Below are 23940 nucleotides of genomic sequence, written 5' to 3'. Positions count from 1 at the left end.
GAATAGAAGAAACTATAATGAAGTCAGGGCTCCAACCTTGTGCTCTGTCAGCCATGATTGCTGTGAGTAGTCCCCACCCCTCTCATTTTGTCCCATTCTGACACCTCATCTTTCTGAGCCCAAGGCCCGTATTCAATCTGAGGCGAAAAGTCTGGACTGTTTTTCAGGCGGAAAAGTATTGCGCGTGTGCCCGCTATTCCAAGAATTCAATTCCAAAGTAGGCGAAATCGGGAACAGGCGAAACTTGGATTGGCGAAAAAATCCTGGAATTTTTAGGAATTACCTAAAGATGTCCAGACCTCGTGGATCACTATGGGTACCCCCGTTTTTGCCCGCAGAACAAAGTCGGCTTTTTAAATAGATGTGGCAGGTGGTTATTTTTTTAAAGAAGTTCAGATTAGGTTTTTTTTTTTCGTTTTTAAAAGTGGTCCCATCAAATTTGGGCTACATGAAAATGTAGGCAAGCATATTTTTAAGTCCCTAAAGGTAATTTTAAAAAATTCTTCAAATATACAGCTGCCGCTACTCTGCGCAATGGAAAAAACACCTGCCACATACTTGCATATTTCGTTTTAAGGGGGCATTCCCAAGGGTGTAGGCAATTTTCTTTAAGCCTGCAGCTCTAAACCCCAAATCTGCACTTTTTTTCACCTGCTATAGGTAATTGAAAAATTATCCCTGTTTTTTTTTAAAATGACCCTTCACCCCATTTACGAAAAAAAAACGTGAATTTTCGGGAAATATGTCTGGGACCGCCCTAAAGATGTCCAGACATGGGGGATCACTATGGGTACCCCCATTTTTGCCTGCTGAAGGAAGTCGGGGTGTAATAGCCACGCAAGGTGCAATTTTGTGGCTATGAAGAAGTGGTAAAGAATAGCACTTAGATTTTTTTTGGGGGGGGAGAATAACTATTCCTATCAAATTTGGGGTACATGAAAATGGGGGTAAGCATTTTTTTAAGTCCCTAAAGTTATTTTTAAAAATCTGCAAAATTGCACCTGCAGCTTGTACCCTGCACTGTGCACTTGGCTTGTGTGCATGCGCGGGATCAAGATTCCGCACATGGGCACAAATTGACTAGTAGCCCAGGCTTCTAGGGGCTGTATCAACTGCAGCCCCTAGAAGCCAGATAAGGCTACCATAATAGCAGGGGAGTGGCTTCCCATTGGAAGTACACTCTGCTAATTGTAGGCTGGACTGGCAATCCCAGGGGCAGATAACATCTCCCCCTGAGACTGTTTGTCTGGCTGTGATTAGCAAGGAGCAGTTCTAAGGCAAAGTTACATCTAGGCAGTCCCTGCGGGTGGTGAATTTTACTGCAGGGGAGGGGCTGCAGTCCCTAGGTAATTCTAATGCTGAGTAATAGAAGAATGCAGCAAATTATCTACAGCTGGTTTATTGGTTAAAGTCAATTGTCTGAATTCCTAATGGTGAATTGCTGTATGTGAAAAGATATGACAGCTCCCTGTACAATTACTTTATTTCTCCTGTGTGAAGAGATATGACAGCTGTTTGTACAATTGCTTAGTTTCTCCTGTGTGCAAAGATATGACAGCTACTTACTACTTACTGCGAGCAGCGGGTGTGCAGAAGGTTAATAATAATAATAATAATATTATTTATATAGTGCTTTTCTCCTAAAGGACTCAAAGTGCTTTACATTTACAGTACAAAATACAAAATAAGCTTAAACAAGGGACATTATTGAATTGCTTGGGTGAATAGGTGAGTCTTGAGTCTATTTTTGAAGGATTCTAGAGTGGAGGCCTCTCGAACTGTGCGGGGAAGTGAGTTCCAAAAGGTTGGAGCCACAAAACTGAAAGCTTGACCCCAAGACGAATTCCGTGAGATTCTAGCTACTGTTAACCTGTGTAGGGAGAGCCTGGGGGCTGCTCAGCATCTCGGAGAGTGGTGGCACGCCTCTTATAGTAACATCATCGGGGGTTTCTGCGAGGCTCCACCCCATTTACAAGAGGCCCCGCCCCCTCAAGCAAAGCCACTCCCCCTTTTCGTGAGGGGCAAAAGTTGGGAGGTATGAAATTACCCCAGCTCAAGTTGGTCTATGCTGAGGGATGTCAGGTAATTCTAAACCCTCCTGCAGAGTTGGTTGGTTAATTATATTGGTTGGTTAATTAAATTAACCAATATTAGCATACAGCCATAGACAAGGTTACCTCATACAGTATATTAAATAGTATCAGCATGTGGCTGTGAATTGAAGCTGCTTATTACACTAAAGAATACCAGTGTGTGGCTGTAAATAGGCTGCCCTTTATATTTAATACTATTCAGCACGCGGCTAATAGGGCTGCTTACTATATTAAAAACGCATCACTCATATGGAGGACTTTTTATTGTGCAGCCAAATGATCAGTTATTCATTGCCCTTATAAATATGTACAAATGAATAATAAGCTGTTATTCATGCCATTAGATCTATGTGTGGCTATAGTAAACTAGTACTATTCACTTGCTCGATATATATTTGGGGACTGTGTAGCAGTGTTATCAATCACAAATAGACAGTAGGCCTGATTCAGACCCGGTCGCTAGATGCGGACGCTCGCTCCCAGCGTATGCAAAATCAGCTGTGACGTCAAGGCAGGCAATCGCACGGCAAGGCATAAGCACGCCCACTATGTCTTGGGGTGCGATCACTTAGTGTATGGAGATGCCCACAAGCCTGTCTTTAGCCGCCCACTAGCGAACGTCATCTCCAGTATATACAACCATCAGTACATCGGATTCCATCGGAACTGACCGCAGCACTTGCCGTTGACTGTACCCTACCCATACTTACCTACCCTCCCGATTTGGTCGGGAGCCTCCCGAAAATCGGGTGCCGCTCCCGGCCCCCCGGAAAGGTAGGTAAGTCTCCCGGTCCCCGGCGATCCATCTAGCTCGCCGCCGCTCCCCCCGCGAATACAGTATTATCCATGTCGGCGGGGGGGCCCGATGACGCGATTCGCGTCATCATGGCCCGCCCCCTGCTTCACACTGCCATTTATCTTGGCATTGTGAAGAGGGTGCGGGGCCGCGATTGCGTTGTCACGGCCATGCTCCGCCCCCATTGACTAGTCATAGTCTGGGTCACGCCCCCTTCTGATGGCATACGCCCCCCTGCTGAGGATGCCCGACAGCTCCCTCCCGCAAGGAGGGAGCTACAAGTCGGCAACTCTGACCCTACCGCAAGCACTTCAGTGTATAATTCAACCAGGTGACGTGTACTATGATGCTGCCTTAATTATGCACGCCTCTGAAACGGCGTTAAGATGCCCAAGCACGCCTGCGTTCACACCTCCACTCCCCCGTTTCCAGTGGCCTGCCCCTGTTACCACCCAAAAACGGCTTGACCTGTCACTCATTCTGCTGGGCTGTCTCTGCTAGGCGAGCGATTGCTTCCCGATCGCACGGTCTACTTCACGCACGCACACTGTGATGCATATGCATGCATACTATACAATTGAGTTTAGGCTGTAAATTTTTGCTATATGAGTCAATTCCAATATACTCTCAGCCTATAATAAGAAGAACCCATTATGCTTTATATCACCATTGAAAACAATATAAAATAGTGATATACTGTAAGTCTATTATTTATTAGGACTATTATAATATAATAAGTTCCTATATAATTCATCATCCAGGGTAGGGGGTCACACTAACACCAATTTCTGATATAAAGGACTATTAGTCAGAGACCAAGGGAGACTCGCCGACTTCTTTTATATTCACTTCTGTCCATGATTTTACACTAAAATTGTATGTTTGTTTATATAATTCTTAGGAATTATTTGTAATTATTTTGCTGATTTTTGTCTATTATAATATTAATAAAAGTTAAGTTTTATATTTATATTTGCCTACTTTTTGTGCACTGCATAGAGAACAATACTTTTCCTTTTCTTTGTTTCAACAGCTTTTGTAGAAATTAAGTGATAGATCCCAAAAAGTAGCTGGTAGTTTATTGCTTTCCAATTAATCACTTTCCAGAGCTTAATACATCTCCCCCATTGTGTCACATATATGTGACACTCAGCAGAGCCATAGCTAGACATTTTGGTGCCCTGTGAGAGAAATTTCATTGGTGCCCCCCCCCCCAACTTCCTATATTACAAAATCTGAGTCATCTGAGTGCCGCCTCATTCCGCTACATTTCATTGGTGTGCCCATCGGGGTTGGACACACGAGAGGGCAATGGAGGCGGTTGTTTGCTTACAGCAAGGGAGTGCCGGCCACTGCACAAATATATATATATATATATACATACATACATACATACATACATACACACACACACATTTGTATGCAGTGTTCTCCCCAGAAATTTTTTCCAGCCGGGTGGCATCCAAAAGTTGCTGGGTGGGGGCCTTCGCAATTATGCGCGTGCCGGGAAAAGGGGTATCTCCCAGACCAATCCAGCCCGACATGTCTCAGGCTGCTCCCCCACTGGCTCTCAGTCAAAAGTGCCCATTATGCAGTGCCCCCTGTATTTGTGCCCTTTATACAGTGCCCCCTGTAGTTTTCCCCTTTATACAGTGCCCCCTGTAGTTTTCCCCTTTATGCATTGCTCCCTGTAGTTTAGCTTTGCCCTTATGCAGTGCCCCCTGGCTGAAGTAGTGCCTGCAGACTGGTCCCTTATGTAGTGCCCTCAGGCTTAAATAGTGCCCCCAGGCTTAAATAGTGCCCCCAGGCTGGCCCCTTTATGCAGTGCCCCCAGGCTGGCCCCTTTATGCAGTGCCCCCAGGCTTAATTAGGGCCCCCAGGCTGGCCCCTTTGTGCAGTGCCCCCAGGCTGGCCCCTTTGTGCAGTGCCCCCAGGCTGGCTCCATTATAAAATGCCCCCAGGCAGGCCCCTTTGTGCAGTGCCCCCAGGCTGGCCCCTTTGTGCAGTGCCCCCAGGCTGGCCCCTTTGTGCAGTGCCCCCAGGCTGTCTCCATTATAAAATGCCCCCAGGCTGGCCCATTTGTGCAGTGCCCCAAGGCTGGCTCAATTATAAAATGCCCCCAGGCTGGCTCCATTATAAAATGCCCCCAGGCTGGCCCCTTTGTGCAGTTCCCCCAGGCTGGCTCCATTATAAAATGCCCCCCAGGCTGGCTCCATTATAAAATGCCCCCAGGCTGGTCCCGGTCCCAGCACTTACCTTTACTTGCTGGCCGGTCTCCCCTCTATCTAACTAGATCCAGGAGACGCGCGGGGAAGGCTCCTCACGTCGCGGGTGACGTCATGACGTCACCCGCGCAGTGCATCACTGGGAACACTGGCCTCTGAAGTGATCGGAGACTTCTTTAGCCTCCGGTCACTTCAGAGGCTAGTGTTCCACAGCGGGGGTCAGCGGGGTAAAGTGCCGGGCGGCAGGCTGTTTCTGCCGGGCGATGCGCCCGCAGAAAACAGCCTGGGGAGAACACTGGTATGTATGTGTGTGTATATATATATATTATATACATTTATTTATTTAATAAATTCAGCACACGAGTTGTAATGGGGAGGCTGCTGTGCTGGGCTGGCCATTACTTTTAATACTGCCAGTGCCACTGCCAGTCACAGTCAGACCTCACCTGGCAGTAGCAGCTCTTCGGTCCTGTATCATCTGGTTTCCAGCCCTGCTGTGTGCTGTCTGCTGTGTCCACACTCCGTGCCTTTCCTTGCCAGCCACCCCCAGCACACAGGACAGCAGCCAGCAGTTCCTCTGTCCTCTGGGAGCCTTGGGCGGGGAGACGTCATGACGTCTGCGTCTCTCCTGCCTGGCTGCCCTAATACTGTGGATGCCGGAGCCGGAGGCTTTATGTCATAAGGAGGCAGGGAGGCAGCGTCTGCCTGCCCTGCCTTTTCTGTGCTGGGCGCCGCGGACATGCAGCAGCGGACGCCCGGCACTAGATGAAACAACAATAGAGAGAGATGGTGGGCGGTCGGTGTTCCTCCCTCAGCAATGTTGCGCTCTGTGCGGAGGCACCGACCGCACCACCCTATCTACGGCCCTGACACTCAGTAAAGGTTATTTACAAATTCCCCATTTATATATGCAGGGACAGTGCTGCCATTAGGCAACCTTAGGCAGCCACCTAGGGGCGTGCACCACTGAGTCCACAAATAAGACAAATAAATGGCATAATGGCATAATTCACGGCTGAGTGACATATAATGAATTTATGGCACAGCTGTGTGACATATTATGAATTTTTGGCTCGCTGTATGTAATATTATATTTAGTATATTATGAATTTGGGGCACTGCTGTGAGGAATGTTATTTAAATGGGGAGACTGATGTGTGGCATATTATGAATTGGAGGGAGCAGGGGCGGTTGGAGAAACGTTGCCTAGGGTGCCCGGGAACCTTGCACCGGTCCTGGGCATATGGTGTCACAGGATAAGATCTCCTCTAAAGGGTGCAGGTATACTGTACATTTTCATGGATCTAGTGTCAAGGGATAAACTCCATATGCAAACCAAACACATGCCCCTCAGACATAATAATTTTAGCAAAGATGAATAAAATGCTCTAAGAGATCAGCAAGTGGAAAGACTTACAGATTAACCCTTTGATAAAGGAGGGAAAATTGTTATCAGGAGTAATGACCATTAATTTAATGGGGCACATCCACTAGCAGACTGTGAAATGACTGAACGATTATGACATTGTAATCATGCAGTCATTCTACAGTCTGTGCTGTGCCTACACTAAACATTCAGTCATCCAGTGTAGGCACATCAATCATCCCCTAACATGGTCAAACAGACGATATCGTCAGGTTGACCAGCATGTTCTGGCGATGATTGATGTCGGAAACGACCAGCGGGAGCGAGCATCGCTGGTCGTTTCTAACATTTTAGTGCCCGATTCATGCACGATTAATGAGCGATTGAATAATAACGGTATCGTTAAATCACTCATTGAAATCGGCAAATGGATGTGCGCCATAACAGAGGCGAAGAAACAGCTACATACCGTAACCAACAATGCTGCAAAAAAAATCCTATTGAATCCCTCATTATCTAACAGAGGTGAAGAAATAGCTACATACTGTAACCAACAATGGTGCAAAAATCTCCTATCGAATCCCATCACCAATTACATAACGGTATTTGGGGAAATATTCTGAAAAGCATATAAAAATTGCATCATTACAAAGATACATTTTTCATTTTAGAAGTCAAAAATCCAGGGACACCAACCTTTTATATGTTGCCAAGATACCCAATAATTAAAAAATACCATCGGGAAGACCTATTGTATCCGGTATATATCGTTTAAGTGAACAAGCATGTGCAATCATTGATACTCAAATGAGAAAATTTGAAATAACAATATCATCCTATTACTTAATAGAGACTTGCAACATTGAATCCCTGTATACAAGCATTAAACAATATAGAGACATACAAGCTGTGGAATATTTTTTAGAAGAACCCACAGAATTTGGTGACTTTCTTCTAGAAATCCTAATTTTTGTATTGACATGTAACTACTGTATTTTGTTTTGATGGCCAGTTTTACCTGCATTTTCATGAGACAGCTACTTTATGGGTGTAGCTTAACCTGTTTAATCTAGCTTGTGTCAGCTATTTTCCCAGGTGCTTTGCAACAGGTATGCTAGGTGACTGTCACACGTTCAAAAGCAAGTTGCTGTGAGCTTTAAATCTTGATCGCATACCAAGAATTTAACACTAATTTGATAGCTATTTCCATGTTATAATTCTGAGCAATAGAGTAGGGACTTGCAGTAAAGTGGGGTCCCTTGACAGGGGCTGCAAGCTTAAATGCATTGATCAATTTATGAACCAAAACCCCACTGTTCATTATTATTGTTAGTTATTATGGTGAGTGCAGAGCCCCTGTGAATTCTATTTAAACAATGTGGTCACATAACATGTTGCATTCCAAATCTAGGAATGGTCTGTGCCGTTGATTAGTGCTTTATAGATAGATAGATAGATAGATAGATAGATAGATAGATAGTGTGACGTTCAGTTGGGTTAGGGGTTCCTCTCCTGGGGTAGATGGACTCCTTACTTTTACACACCAGCAGCCAGGAAACAGCACACCAGTCTGGATGTGAGTACAAGCTGGTCGGCGCCAGTCTTTGTTGTACAATATCCAAAATTACATAAAGAAAACATAAACATAAATCCTAGCCCTGTCTGGGCTCTAACTTTACAAGTGATTTCCCTCACTACAAGAACCTGGCAGGGCCTAATACCCTCACCATCAACAAAAGCACAGGACAGTACTCACTGCTAGGATTCCAAGTGTCTCTGAGCAAACTCCCTGGCTGCTCTCCCAGGTGAGACACTCAGCCCAAGCATATCTTGGCCACTCTCAGCTGGAAGCCCTAATGGGCCTATTACCAGGCTGAAAGGCCCAAAACCTGGAGTGGCCGTGGGTGGAGCCAACCCTCTCCTCACACCCACAACCCCCAGGTCCCAAACCGGCTTTTCAAAAAGCCGAAACTCAAGCTTGCTTCACTGCAAACTTTCTCCTGGGGGTTTTAAAATACATAGGTCAGAAACCTAAGGCAAACATATCTATCACTGACCACTTTGCCAGTGATCCTATCACAATAGATAGATTCATATATACTGTATATATATATATATATATATATATATTCATATATACTGTATGTATATATATATATATATATATATATATATATATATATTCCATAAACAAAAAACCTTACGGTTTTACATATCCCATTAAGGATTCTTAGACATGATCTGAAGTTTCACAGTCTACTGAATTTGTGCCACTCAAACTAATAAATGCAATGAAATTATGATCATTAAGGCTGATGCCTTAATGGACGTGTTCCTTTGCGCAAAAATCAAAACAAACCCATCAGAGAGATAGCAAAAACATTAGGTGTGGCCAAATCAACTGTTTGGAACATTCTTAAAAGAAAGAACACACTGGAGAGCTCAGCAACACCAAAAGACCCGGAAGACCACGGAAAACAACTGTGGTGGATGACAGAAGAATTATTTCCAAATCAAGAACACTCTCCAGGAGGTAGGTGTATATGTGTCAAAGTCAACAATCAAGAGAAAACTTCACAAGAGTGAATATAGAGGGTTCACCACAAGATGTAAACCATTGGTGAGCCTCAAAAACAGGAAGACCAGATTAGAGTTTGCCAAACAACATCTAAAAAAGCCATTACAGTTCTGGAACAACATCCTATGGACAGATGAGACAAAGATCAACTTGTACCAGAGTGATGGGAAGAGAAGAGTATGGAGAAGGAAAGGAACTGCTTATGATCCAAAACATACCACCTCATCAATGAAGCATGGTGGTGGTAGTGTCATGGCATGGGCGTGTATGGCTGCCAATAGAACTGGTTCCCTTGTATTTATTGATGATGTGACTGCTGACAAAAGCAGCAGAATGAATTCTGAAGTGTTTTGGGCAATATTATATGCTCATATTCAGTCAAATGCTTCAGAACTCATTGGACGGCGCATCACAGTGCAGATGGACAATGACCCGAAGCATAATGCAAAAGCAACCAAAGAGTTTTTTAAGACTAAAAAGTGAAATGTTATGCAATGGCCAAGTTAATCCCCTGACCTGAATCCGATTGAGCATGCATTTCACTTGATAAAGACAAAACTGAAGGGAAAATGCCTCAAGAACAAGCAGGAACTGAAGACATTGGCAGTAGAGGCCTGGCAGAGCATCACCAGGGATGAAACCCAGCGTCTGGTGATATCTATACGTTCCAGACTTCAGGCTGTAATTGCCTGCAAAGGATTTGCAACAAAGTATTAAAAAGTGAAAGGTAGATTTAGGATTGATTCCAAATGCAAATGTCACACCTAGTATCAACTCCAGACCTTTTACCTGCTTCTCAGAGTTCTGTCAGGGATCGGCCATCCCTTACCAACCCGCCGGCTTCCTCTGACTTCCCGGGCTGTCGGGCGGCTGGTGCGGCGACGTGGGAGGTGCTGAGCATTCTCCCTGATGCTGGTGTCTCGGGCGGCCTGGTGCGCGGGAATCGGAGTTCCTGTCATGTGCGCCACCATGACACTTCCTTCTCTGACTATCCTTCCTTCCCTGACAGTCTGGCCGGTCAGCTGACGCTGTGGACCAATCAGTGGGCTTCCAGTGGTATATATCCGGCTTCTGTGTATCAGGTAGTTGCCTGAACAACCATTGTCTCTGCTAGTGTTACTAGTGGTCTCTCGTTCCAGGTTCCCTTGCTTCCAGTGATCTATTCCTGTGTGCAGCTATATCATCCATCTCACCAGTGCTTTACCATCTCAGCCTGTGCGCAGCTATATCATTCATCTCATCAGTGCTTTACCATCTCAGCCTGTGTACAGCTATATCATTCATCTCACCAGTGCTTTACCACCTCAGCCTGTGTGCAGCTATACCATTCATCTCATCAGTGCGTTACCACCTCGCCTGTGTGCAGTATACCTCCATTCCACCAGTGCGTTACCACCGCCGCCTGTGTGTAGTATACTATCCATTTCACCAGTGCTTTACCATCACAGCCTGAGTGTAGTTATACGTACCCACCTCTCCAGCATCATAATCTCTGCCTGGCTCCAGTACCACTACCCACCTCGTTACTGGACTCTGTGGTCCCTACCTACGTGTTACAGTATTGCACCGTGGTGCACTCTTTCTAACCGGCAACCCGGTAGAGTGTGTCCGCAGTGCACACTTCCTTGTACCTCAAGTACAGTGTCCCTATGTGCCCCTTACTGGCACAGACCCTTTGGGCCACGAGTGTTCATCTCTCCTTTTTCCCGCGGGCTTTGGTCACCTAGTCAAAGGACCGCGACCTGCTTACGAGGTGCAGCTCAAGCCCATATCCCGATTGGTGGGGTCACTGGCGAACACCATCTCGTGGGTTAGATTCCGCACCTTTGACTAGGTCTCGCCAACGACCAAGACCCGTGGATGTGGAGGTCGTACATTCAGGCCCCTCGCCTCAGTTTCCTCCCGCAGCCTCAGGCCTCAGCTTCCAGAAAACCGCCTCCCAGTGTGACAGTTTGTTCAGGCCCAATGGAAGCTACAGGCTCCCCAGGTACTGGGAATCTCCTGGAGCTAACGGCTCGCATGGATAACCAAGAGGCGGCACAGCAGCATGTGGCCCAGTACCTACAGGAATTATCTGGTCAGCTCCTGTCTATTCAGAACACTCTGGCAGCTATGTCTCATGCTCCACCTTCTGTCACTCCTACGGTTTCTCCTGTATTACTTTCGGGGGTCGTTCCTCAAAAATCCTGTTTGCACTTGGCTACTCCCGAGAGGTTCGATGGTACTCCTCAACGATGTCGTGGTTTCATAAACCAGTGTGAGATCCAGTTCGAATGCCATCCCAGAATTTCCCTACCTCCCGGTCTAAGGTGGCCTATGTAATTTCATTACTAACCGGGGCAGCTCTGGATTGGGTCTCCCCCTTGTGGGAACGAGCAGATCCGCTCATATCTAGATATGAAGAGTTCGTGGCAGCTTTCAAAAGGATCTTCGATGAACCCGGGAGATCTGTCTCTGCTTCTTCAGATTTGCTTCGTGTCCGTCAGGGTACCCGGTCCGTCGGGCAATATATAGTACAATTTCAAACCCTAGCGTCCGAATTAAAATGGAACGAGGAAGCACTTAAGGCAGCCTTCCTACATGGCTTATCTGAGAGGATGAAGGATGAATTGGCATCTAGGGATTTACCTCCCACCTTCTCGGATGTTATATCCCTCTGTATAAAAATTGACCTTCGCCATAGAGAGCGGTGGGGAAACAGGGGGCGTGGAGATCGTCCTCGGGATCGCCCATCCTTGGGAGGCCATTCCTCTCCTTCCTTCTCTAGCAGTGAGGAGCCGCTGCAAATTAACAGATCCCGGTTAAGTACCGCCGAACAGAACCGGCATTTTCAAAATAAATTGTACTTGTATTGTGCTGCTCCGGAGCACACATTAAGGAATTGTCCTGTATTGACGGGAAACGCGAAACCCTAATTGATGTTGGGAGAATGCAATTGGGGGTTATTTCTGATTCCTCCCAAATAAATGACAGTTTATTGCCTGTGTCGCTCTCCTACCAGTCCAGGACAAGGATGGTTAAAGCCCTTGTGGATTCTAGGGCTGCCGACAGATTTATTTCTAAGTCACTGGTTCAGACCCTAGGCATTCCGGTGGTTCCATTGCCAAACAGATTACTACTCTCTGGTGTAGATGGCAAGACCTTGCTAGGGAGATCCATTTCCTCAAAAACCCTGCCAGTGTTCCTCCGGATTGGATGTCTGCACCAGGAGACTATTGAATTTTTTGTTCTTCCTGACTCAGCCTATGAACTAGTTTTAGGCCTCCCCTGGCTACAAAAGCACAATCCTACATTTGAGTGGTCCAGTATGCAGATTTTATCGTGGGGTCCAAGTTGTTTCCATGGATGTCTCATCCAAGTACTCCCTGTCTGCACTAACGCGGTGTCCTCCAGTGGAAATATAAGCTTCTCCCCGTCTGCCAAGCCCAAGTGTTCCTCTGTTCCCATTCTACCAGCAGCTTATCAAGATTTTGCCGATGTATTTTGCGAACAGGCTGCAGATAAACTTCCACCTCATCGTTCCTGGGACTGTGGTATTGAGCTCCTGCCAGGGAAGAACCCTCCTCGGGGTCAAACCTACCCATTATCAGTTCCTGAAACAGCCGCTGTGGCAGCATATATAAAGGAGAATCTAGCTAAGGGGTTTATCCGGCCCTCCACTTCTCCAGCAGGGGTGGGGTTTTTTTTTGTTAGCAAGAAGGACGGCGGGCTTCGGCCTTGCATTGACTACCGGGGTCTCAACCAGATTACTGTAAAGAATCGATATCCTCTGCCTCTGATTCCGGAGCTTTTTGATAAAGTTCGCGGGGCCTCTTTGTTCACCAAACTTGATCTGCGGGGTGCGTATAATTTAATACGTATTAAAGCTGGAGATGAGTGGAAGACCGCTTTTAACACCAGAGACGGCCACTTCGAATATCTCATAATGCCCTTCGGACTCTGCAACGCCCCAGCGATATTTCAGGGTTATGTGAACAAGATCTTCCGGGATGTCCTCTACAGTTTTATTATAGTCTATTTGGATGATATTCTAATTTTTTCAAAAAATTTGCAAGATCATCGCCAGCATGTCCGCGAAGTCTTGTCATGCCTCCGGAAGCATCATCTTTATGGAAAAATATCCAAGTGCCTTTTCGAACAAACCTCGGCACCCTTCCTAGGGCACATAATTTCTAGAAAGACCCTCCGGATGGATCCGGAGAAGTTAAAAGCCATTTCTGACTGGCCGTTACCAAAATCCTTGAAGGCTACTCAACACTTCTTGGGTTTTTCAAATTATTACCGGCGGTTTATACCAAATTTCTCCACACTGGTGTCTCCTATCACAAATCTCACAAAGAAGGGTGCCAATCCCATTTGCTGGCCAGATACTGCCATCCAAGCCCTCCAAAAATTAAAAGAAGCCTTCTCCACTGCACCTATCCTGTGCCAACCCCAATTGGACAAACCGTTCACAGTTGAAGTAGATGCTTCTTCAGTAGGGGTAGGGGCAGTACTGTCTCAAATCTCAAGTGATGGAAAGTACCATCCCTGTGGGTATTTTTCTCGTAAGTTTTCCATTGCCGAAAAGAACTACGGAATTGGTGACCAGGAACTACTAGCAATATGGTTAGCTTTAATGGAATGGCGGCATTTGTTGGAAGGAGCCAACTTTCCAGTTACCGTGATCACAGATCATAAAACTTAATATACCTCCAAACGGCTCACCGTCTAAATGCTAGACAGGCCCGTTGGACCTTGTTCTTTTCAAGATTTAATTTAAAACTTCAATTTCGTCCTGGCAGCCTAAACAGAAAAGCTGACGCCCTCTCACGGTTTTCTTGCCAGCACTCAGGAAGAGGATCATCAACGTTCCTGACCAATTTTAGATCCTGTAGTCTTCGCCTCTACTCAAATGTTGACTCCTCCCCCAGGGAAAATGTTTGTGACCCCAGAACTACGGGGAAAATTACTAACTTGGGCTCATAGCTCTCTGTTTGCTGGCCATTCTGGTATCCTCAAGACTTACAAGTTCCTTCAGCGTTCCTATTGGTGGCCCACAATGAAAGGGGATATTTGAGAATTTATTCTTTCATGTGTAAAATGCGCTCAGCATAAGACTACCCGCAAGAAGGCAGCAGGTCTCCTGCGACCCCTGTCCATTCCTAATACTCCTTGAACCCATATATCCATGGATTTCATCTCTGAACTACCATGCTCCCAAGGATACAATACCATATGGGTAGTGGTGGATCGCTTTTCTAAGATGGCACACTTTATACCATTGATGGGTCTCCCTTCTGCTCCTCAGTTGGCAAGAGTCTTTGTTAAGGAAATATTCAGGTTGCATGGACTTCCTAAAGAGATCATTTCTGACCGTGGAGTTCAATTCATAGCTACATTTTGGAGAGCCTTATTTAGCACTTGTGGAACCAAGTTAAAATTTTCTTCAGCCTACCAACCACTAATGGGCAAACCGAAAGAGTTAACCAAGAGCTGGAGACTTTCATAAGACTCTTCGTTTCCTCCTCACAAGATAACTGGCTGGATCTATTACCTTGGGCAGAATTTTCACACAACTTCAAATATCACACTTCCTCCAAAGCCACTCCTTTTTTTACGGTGTTTGGGAGACATCCTCGAGTCCCCGATTTTCAAAATTTGCCTACAGTAGAGGTTCCTGCAGTTTCTGAATTGGTGGGGTCTTTCGCAACCGTTTGGAGGAGGGTTCATTCCTCTCTGAAGCAGTCGTCCAAGAACTACAAAAAATTTGCGGATAGACGACGTGTCGCTGTTCCACTGCAGTAGGTTGGAGATAAAGTCTGGGTATCCTCCAGGAACATCCGATTGAAAGTACCCAGTATGAAGCTAGCCCCATGCTTCAAAGGTCCTTACTGTGTTTGCAAGGTCATCAACCCAGTCGCGTATAAGTTGGAACTCCCTCCTCAACTAAGAATATCCAATACCTTTCATACTTCTTTGCTGCGTCCTCTAGTGCTGAATCGTTTTCAAACTTCTGCTCCCAAGTTACCTCAAGTGCAAACTTCTCAAGGTACAGAGTTCAAGGTAGGGAGGATTTTGGACTCTCGATTTACCAAATCTAACAACCTCCAATATCTCATTGACTGGAAAGGGTACGGTCCGGAAGAAAGGGCATGGATCAGAGCCACAGACGTTCACGCGCCTCAAATGGTTCGAGCCTTCCATATTAGATTTCCTGGTAAACCGGGAGGGTGTCCGGTGTCCACCCTGAAAGGGGGGGTACTGTCAGAGTTCAGCCGGGGATCAGCCATCCCTTACCATCCCGCCGGCTTCCTCTGACTGGGCAGTCGGGCGCTCGTGCGGCGACGAGGGAGGTGCTGAGCATTCTCCCTGATTCTGGTGTCTCGGGCGGCCTGGTGCGCGGGGATCGGAGTTCCTGTCATGGGCGCCACCATGACACTTCCTTCTCTGACTATCCTTCCATCCCTGACAGTCTGGCCAGTCAGCTGATGCTGTGGACCAATCAGTGGGCTTCCAGGGGTATATATCCGGCTCCTGTGTATCAGGTAGTTGCCTGAACAACCATTGTCGCAGCTAGTGTTACTAGTGGTCTCTCGTTCCAGGTTCCCTTGCTTCCAGTGATCTATTCCTGTGTGCAGCTATATCATCCATCTCACCAGTGCTTTACCATCTCAGCCTGTGAGCAGCTATATCATTCATCTCATCAGTGCTTTACCATCTCAGCCTGTGTACAGCTATATCATTCATCTCACCAGTGCTTTACCACCTCAGCCTGTGTGCAGCTATACCATTCATCTCATCAGTGTGTTACCACCTCGCCTGTGTGCAGTATACCTCCATTCCACCAGTGCGTTACCACCGCCACCTGTGTGCAGTATACTATCCATTTCACCAGTGCTTTACCATCACAGCCTGAGTGTAGTTATACGTACCCACCTCTCCAGCGTCATAATCTCTGGCTGGCTCCAGTACCACTACCCACCTCATTACTGGACTCTGTGGTCCCTACCTACATGTTACAGTGTCCGCAGTGCACACTTCCTTGTACCTCAAGTACAGTGTCCCCACGTGCGCCTTACTGGCACAGACCCTTTGGGCCACGAGTGTTCATCTCTCCTTTTTCCCGCGGGCTTTGGTCACCTAGTCAAAGGACCGTGACGCTTACGAGGTGCAGCTCAAGCCCATATCCTGATTGGTGCGGTCACTGGCGAACACCATCTCATGGGTTAGATTCTGCACCTTTGACTAGGTCTTGCCAACGACCAAGACCCGTGGATGCGGAGGTCGTACATTCAGGCCCCTCGCCTCCGTTTCCTCCCGCAGCCTCAGGCCTCAGCTTCCAGAAAACCGCCTCCCAGCGTGACACTGCTTAATTGATAATGAAATAACAAGGGAATAGCCTACACCTGTCCATGAAATAGCTTTTGACTTGATTGTCCCATTACTTTTGGCCCCTTAAAAAGAGGGAGGCACATATAGAAACCGTTGTAATTCCTACACCGTTCACCTGATTTGGATGTAATTACCCTCAAATTAAAACTGAAAGTCTGCAGTTAAAGCACATCTTGTTTGTTTCATTTCAAAGCCATTGTGGTGGTGAATAAAGGCCAAAATATAAAAATTCTGTCAATGTCCCAATATTTATGCACCTGACTGTATATGTGTATATATGTTAGGGGTGAGCGGGTTCGGATTTCTGATATATTTCTGTGTTTGTGAATTGTGTGCACAGTAGCCGCACGTGCATCAACAAAGTAGTGCCAAGCGTGCGCCTGTGTCATAAGTAAAGGGCCGGCTGGCTTGACCGTTAAAGGGTGCTGTAACCCCCAAAGTACACTCCAAACAAAATAAAAAAATATTTTCTGTGTTTGTGAATTGTGTGCACTGTGGCTGCTATTACCTCATGAATCCGCCATTATAGAGATAGGAAGTTTCAACTTCAACTTGATGCGCAGCCTCAGTAGGAGCCTCCATCAGGTGTACTCACTGTGGCTTCACTTGGGTGCACCAAGATGGCAGGTCAGTGTGGGTGGTAGTGGAGGTGGCTTCGGTGGAAGGAAGCAGCCGTAAACCGCAGCCAGACCTGGGGGATAGCAGGCGTTAGCTGCGGCTGGGACCCGTGGTTGTTAGTGGCAGCGGTGGCGCAGGAGGTAGGACCCCGGGAAGGTAACAGCAGACTGATGCAGACTCGGATCTGAACGATCCGTGATACCTGTTTTTAAACAAACACAGAAGCAGGGATGAGTCAGTGAGACCCATCTGTGCTTCTGTTTAAAAAAAAAAAAAAGGCAGTGGCCCCCACCCCAAAAACAACAACCAGCACTGGGCTTTGGAAAGTCAGTACTGGTTGTGCTAAATACAGGGTCCAAATGACATAGGGGTCCCCTGTATTAAGCACAACCAGCACCAGGCTTTTCAGAACCAGTCCTGGTTGCCAAAATACGGGGGACAAATGACGTAGGGGTCCCCTGTATTCATCGCAACCAGCACTGGGCTCTGATCCAGCCCTGGTTCTGGAAATACAGGGGGAAAAATGCGTAAGGCCCCCCTGTATTTACCAGAACCAGCACCGGACCCTTTCTAGTGGGGGGGTGATGCCACAGCCAGGGGAGCCCTTTCACCAGGCCCCCCAGCTGAAGCATCACCCCTGACCGCTTGTCAGCCTAGGCCAGGGATCCCTGGGGACCTGGGGACCCCCCCAATAAAGGGGTTCCCCTCTCCAGTGCACCCCAGGCCCAGGCTGATAGCCTGGGGCTAGCCCCAGCACCCCTAGGTGGTAGGTGCTGGGTTGATTGTGTTGTGTGGTGCAGATGAAAAGATAAATATTGTCTTTTGCAGTAGTACTACAGGTCCCAGCAGGCATCCCTGCATACTGGCACTTGGAGAACCACAAGTACCAGCAGACAGGGCATTAAGGGCCTGCTGGTACCTATAGTACCCCGGCAAAATAAATATTAAAATAAAAAAAAAGACACACAAGTTTTTAAAGTATTTTATTTAGCTGCACCTTCACCTGGGGGGCGGCAGCCTTTAAGCTCTTTTCCATGGATGCCGCTTCCCCATGGACTATGGCATCTTCACCTGGAGGGCGGCGGTGGCCGCTGCCCTTCCAGGGCTTCCGCGGCATCTTCTTGCTTCAGCTGGTCTTCTCTCCAGCTCCCCGGCCGACGACTGACTGGATGGGGCCTCGCGCTGGCTGTATATAAGCCAGCCGAGGGGGCAGGGCGATGACATCACAAGAGGCGATTGGCTCATGGCGGCCATCTTTGAATTTCAAAAATGGCGCTGAAGCGCCAGTTTTGAAAAGGGCACGCTCGGTTCTCACCATTGAGGTCAATGGTGAGAACAACTCATTGGCTGAGAGGCGGAAGGCTCGCCTCTCTCAGCCAATGAGTGCGCCGCACAAGGATTTCTGGACTGAAATCCCACAGCGGAGCAGTCATTCAGGTAGTGGTGTCGTTAGAGGACACTACTAATATCCCTGGGCTCGCATAATTGCGTTGGGTTTTTTTTGCCAAGATTGTATTGCCTATTTTGGAACAAAGAGGACAGATCCACGCATAGGAGGTGAGTCTGGAATTTTTATTACAGGTACTCCACTGAATTGTGTACTGGAGAAGAGGACAGATTGGCTACCGGGATACTAGGTGAGTATGTGAGATAGTGCATGCAGAATCGGTATGTTACAAATCCCGGCAGCACCAGCCCGACGTGGAAGGAAATCCAGATCGTCTGAAAGGTAAGTATTTCCTAACCTAATCTACCCCCTAACCTTCCTTTAGGGTGCCTAACCCTAACCTCCCCCCCTGTGCCTAACCCTAATCCCCCCTCTAAGTGCCTAAACCTAACCTCCCCTTTCTCCGCCATCTAAACCTAAGTCCCCCAGGGGGGGTGCCTAACCCTAATTTCCCCCCGGGGGTGCCTAACCCTAATCCCCCCTTCCCCTAGCCTAAACCTAACCTCTGGGGGGGTGCCTAACCCTAAGTCTCCCCCCGGAACCCTAAACCTAACCCTCTGCCCCCCGGAGCTGTCCGCGCTCGGCGCCCGGCATCCCTTCGATCGGGGAGATTCTGTAGAGGAGGTGCCGGCGGTCGGCATAGCGTCCGCCGGGATCATAAACGCATACCGTGCGTGCATGTGTGTGTGCATGTATGTTTTAATAAAATTGTACTTTTCTACTGTGTGTGTGTGTTCTGTATTTTTTAAATATTGCTTTTGCTGTGGAAGCACAGGTACCAGCAGGCCCGTAATGCCCCGCATGCTGATACTTGTGGTGCTCCAAGTACCAGCATGCGGGGGAGGCTTGCTGTGAACTGTAGTTCCACAGCAAAATCCAATATTTTAACTTTACTTGTACCACACTTTACACAATCAACCAGGGGTACTGGGGATAGCCCCGGGCTATCAGCCTGGGCCTGGGGTGCCCTGGAGAGGGGGACCCCTTTATTGGAGGGGTCCCCAGCTCCCCAGGGATCCCCGGCCTGGGCTGACTAGCGGTCAGGGGTGATGCTTCAGCTGGGGGGTCCAGTGAAAGGGCTCCCCTGGCTGTGGCATCACCCCTCCCACTAGAAAGAGTCCAGTGCTGGTTCTGGTAAATACAGGGCGACCCTATGCATAATTCCAGAACCAGAGCTGGCTCAGAGCCCAGTGCTGGTTGCGCTGAATATGGGGGACCCCTACATCATTTGTCCCCCATATTTTAGCAACCAGGACTGGTTCTGAAAAGCCTGGAGCTGGTTGTGCTTCATACGAGGACCGCTACGTAATTTGTCCGCTGTATTTAGCATAACCAGTACTGGCTTTCCAAAGCCCGGTGCCGGTTGTTGTTTTTGGGGATGGGGCCACGCCATTTATTTTTTTTTACACAGGTTTATTTTTTTTATTAAACACAGAGGCACAGATGGGTCTCACTGACCCATCCCTGCTTCTGTGTTTATTTTTTTTAAACACTGATGCAGGTATTACGGATATTCCACATCCGAGCATGCATGTGTGTGCTGCTACCTCCCCCGGGTCCTATCGCCTGCTAGACTGCCGCCGCACCACCGCTAGCGCCCGCTACTGTCCCAGGTTCCCGACCGCAGCTAACGCCCGCTAACCCCTACCCCCTCTCCCCCACATGCCCCGGTCATTTACACGGAGCAAAGGTATGTGTACACACACATACCTTTGCTCAGTCCGACTTGGTACACTTTTTTTTTTAACCCTTTGGGAATGAAGCGGACGTGAACTACGCATAGGAGAGGTGAGTATGGATTTTTATTTCAGGTACCCTTATGGATTACTTTGGAAATACTAGGTGGGTATGTGTAAGTGTGAGTATGAGTGTGCAGGTATGTTTTATTAAAATGTTACTTTCATGGTGTGTGTTTGTTTTTTTACATATTTATTTAGTTGTGGAACTACAAGTGCCAGCGGGCCCGTAATGCCCCACATGCTGGTATTTGTGGTTCTCCAAATACCAGCATGCGGGGGAGGCTTGCTGGTTCGTGTGGTTCTACAACTAAAGACAATATCTAACCCTTTAATTTACACAAAGCACTAACACTGAAAAAAGGGGATTTGCCCTCCAGCACACTGTAGCCAAAACAATACTTAAATCCTACTTGATAATAGAGATTCAGAGGTATTAGTTACATACATTTGCAAGCATATGAATAAGCGCCAGGCCTCATCAAGGCTCCTCTATACTGGCGTCCCTAACATTAAGGGGTTCATGTCCAAGAAGCAAGGAACCCCAAAAAATTCCAGCCAAGGACCATCCCCAGGGCATCACAAGAAAAGAGAAAAAAAGGTGATAGTGAAGTGTAAAGGATAGATGTGTAAGAATAAATCAATAAGTGTTAATGAAATGAGAAAGAATTAAAATGACAAAAATAATATACAAACAATCAGAGAAGTGAAAAAATATTCTATGTGAATTAAGTGGTGATGCCATGAGAAAGGTCCAGTCAGAACAACCCACTCCCAAACACTCACCCCAAAATAATTATTGCTACATAATAGTAGCACCCACTCTGGGTCATATAATTACAAATTGGTGTACTGCATGATAACAGTACATGTATGAGCTTAGAGCTAACTTACCTAGGAGGAACACCAAAAGACCTCCACATGGCACTATAAGGATCAGCACCTCCTCCTAATGCTGACTCCCTTCATGCCTCTCCAAACTGCAAACCAAAAATGTGGTAGTTGCTCAATCAGCTAATTGGCATACCACAGGTGCTTGTAAAGGGCGGGGTTTATACTGAACACAGAAAAAAGGGGATTTGCCCTCCAGCACACTGTAGCCAAAACAATACTTAAATCCTACTTGATAATAGAGATTCAGAGGTATTAGTTACATACATTTGCAAACATATGAATAAGCGCCAGGCCTCGTCAAGGCTCCTCTATACTGGCGTCCCTAACATTAAGGGGTTCACGTCCGAGAAGCAAGGCACCCCAAAAAATTCCAGCCAAGGACCATCCCCAGGGTGCTTATTCATATGTTTGCAAATGTATGTAACTAATACCTCTGAATCTCTATTATCAAGTAGGATTTAAGTATTGTTTTGGCTACAGTGTGCTGGAGGGCAAATCCCCTTTTTTCTGTGTTCAGTATAAACCCCGCCCTTTACAAGCACTTGTGGTATGCAAATTAGCTAATTGAGCAACTACCACATTTTTGGAAATCACTAACACTATCAACCTGGCACCCACTGCCCTAGGGTGCCAGGGATAGCCCCGGGCTATCAGTCTAGGCCTGGGGTGCCCTGGAGAGGGGTACCCCTTTATTGGGGGAGTCCCGAACTCCCCAAGGATCCCCGTCCTGGGCTGACTAGTGGTCAGGGGTAATGCTTTGGTCAGGGAAACCGGTGAAAGGTTTTCCCTGGCTGTGGCATTTTCCCCCCCGCTAGAAAGAGTTCGGTGCTGGTCTTGGAATTTTCAGGGGAACCCTACTCATTTTGTCCGATGATTTTCCAGAACCAGGACCAGCTCAACAAAGCCCTGTGCTGGTTCTTAATATACAGGGGCCCCCTACGCATTTTAGCCCCTGTAATTTTTTGAACCAGGACGTCCGGTGCTGGTTATGCTTTTGGGGAGGGGGTGCACATAATTTTTTATTTAAACACACACAGAAGCCATCACGAATCTCACTGATCTGTGATGGCTTCTGGATAACTCGCACCTTTTAATGCTAGTTGCATTAAAAGGTGTCAGTTTACATAGGGAAAAACTTGCCTAAACTCGCAAATTCAGTAGCCTCGAGCTGAAAAGTTTGCAGGCTATTGAATTTGCGAGTCACAGCACAAACTCACACCTTTAAAAAATGTGAGAAGGTGCGAGTTTGGACTGTTACTAAAACTGACAACCTATTACATTTGGCCCTATATGTCCGACAGTGTAGATATAGAGATACCGCTGAATGTTAGCGGCTCATGATATAAACTGCCATAATCACTGTAGGTTTGGACAGTACAACTAACCCCAGTGGCATTACCTCCATACAAACCACTCAGCCCTTATATGTTTAATAATTAACACTGCCATGTGCATGTGACTGACAATCTGAACGGCAGAGTAACTAACCCTACATGATAATAGCTGCTCTGGGTAATGTGGGTAACCCTGGTGATAAAATATTAGCACAGGCCACTTATTCCGTAAATTCTGATACATAGAGGAGGCTGAATGTTTGCTGCTGTCATGAGCAACTCAGCATAGAAAGTGGTGACAGGGATAAGACAAAGGTACTTTTCTAAGTATTAGCAGCCTAATGAAAACTACTAACAATAGAATGTAAAAATATATTGGAATTTTAATGAGAGAGAGAGGGAGGGGGATAGAGAGAGAGAGAGAGAGAGAGGGAGATAGAGACAGAGAGAGAGAGAGAGAGAGAGAGAGAGAGAGAGAGAGATATGACCCTCCCCCTTTAAGCTTTATTGATTTTGATATGAGATTCAGCCTCTCCTTCCATCTCAACCCCTGCACCTCTCACTGCCTACTTCCCCCTCCCACCCCCTGCGTCTCACACTACCTGCTTCCCTCTCCCTGCACCTCACAATACTGTGCCTGCTTCCATCTCCAACACCATGCACCTCATACTACCTGCTTCCCTTTCCTACCCCCTGCACCTCACACTACCTGCTTCCCTTTCCTACCCCTGCACCTCACACTACCTGTTTCCCTTTCTTACCCCCTGCACATCACACTACCTGCTTCCCTTTCCTACCCCCTGCACATCACACTACCTGCTTCCCTTACCCACCCTCTGCACCTCAAAACTACCTGCTTCCCTCTCCCACACCCTGCACCTCACACTACCTGCTTCCCTCTCCTACCACCTCACATCAAACTGCTTACTTCCCACTCCCACCCTCTGCACCTCACACTACCTGCTTCCTTTCCCTACTCCCTGCACCTCACACTACCTACTTCCTTTCCCTACTCCCTGCAGCTCACACTACCTGCTTCCCTTTGCCACCTTCTGCCCCTCACACTACCTACTTCCCTCTCCCACACCCTGCCCCTCACACTACCTACTTCCCTCTCCCACACCCTGCACCTCACACTACCTGCTTCCCTCTCCAACCCCCTGCACATCACATCACCTGCTTCCCTCTCCTACCCCCTGCACATCACACTACTTACTTCCCACTCCCACCCTCTGCATCTCAAAGGACCTGCTCACTTTCCCTCACACAACCGGCTTCCATCTCCTACTCCCTGCACCTCACACTACCTGCTTCCCACTTCCACCTTCTGCACCTCACACTACCTGCTTCCCTCTCCCACCTTCTGCACCTCACACTACCTGCTTCCCTCTCCCACCTTCTGCACCTCACACTACCTGCTTCCCTCTCCCACCTTCTGCACCTCACACTACCTGCTTCCCTCTCCCACCCTCTTCACCT

General features: G+C 47.4%; 1 protein-coding gene across 1 annotated transcript in view; it reads right to left on the bottom strand.

Moving 5' to 3' along the window:
• The window catches only part of LOC148501567 (putative ATP-dependent RNA helicase DDX60), a 600786-nt gene that overhangs the window by 440694 nt on the left and 136152 nt on the right, over nucleotides 1–23940 (bottom strand). The gene's annotated exons all lie outside the window — the stretch shown is intronic.

This window comes from Taudactylus pleione, unplaced genomic scaffold (genome assembly GCF_031769625.1).
Source record: "Taudactylus pleione unplaced genomic scaffold, aTauple2 ptg000513l, whole genome shotgun sequence".
NCBI lineage: Eukaryota > Metazoa > Chordata > Amphibia > Anura > Myobatrachidae > Taudactylus > Taudactylus pleione.
This window is presented reverse-complemented; position numbering and strand designations above follow the sequence as displayed.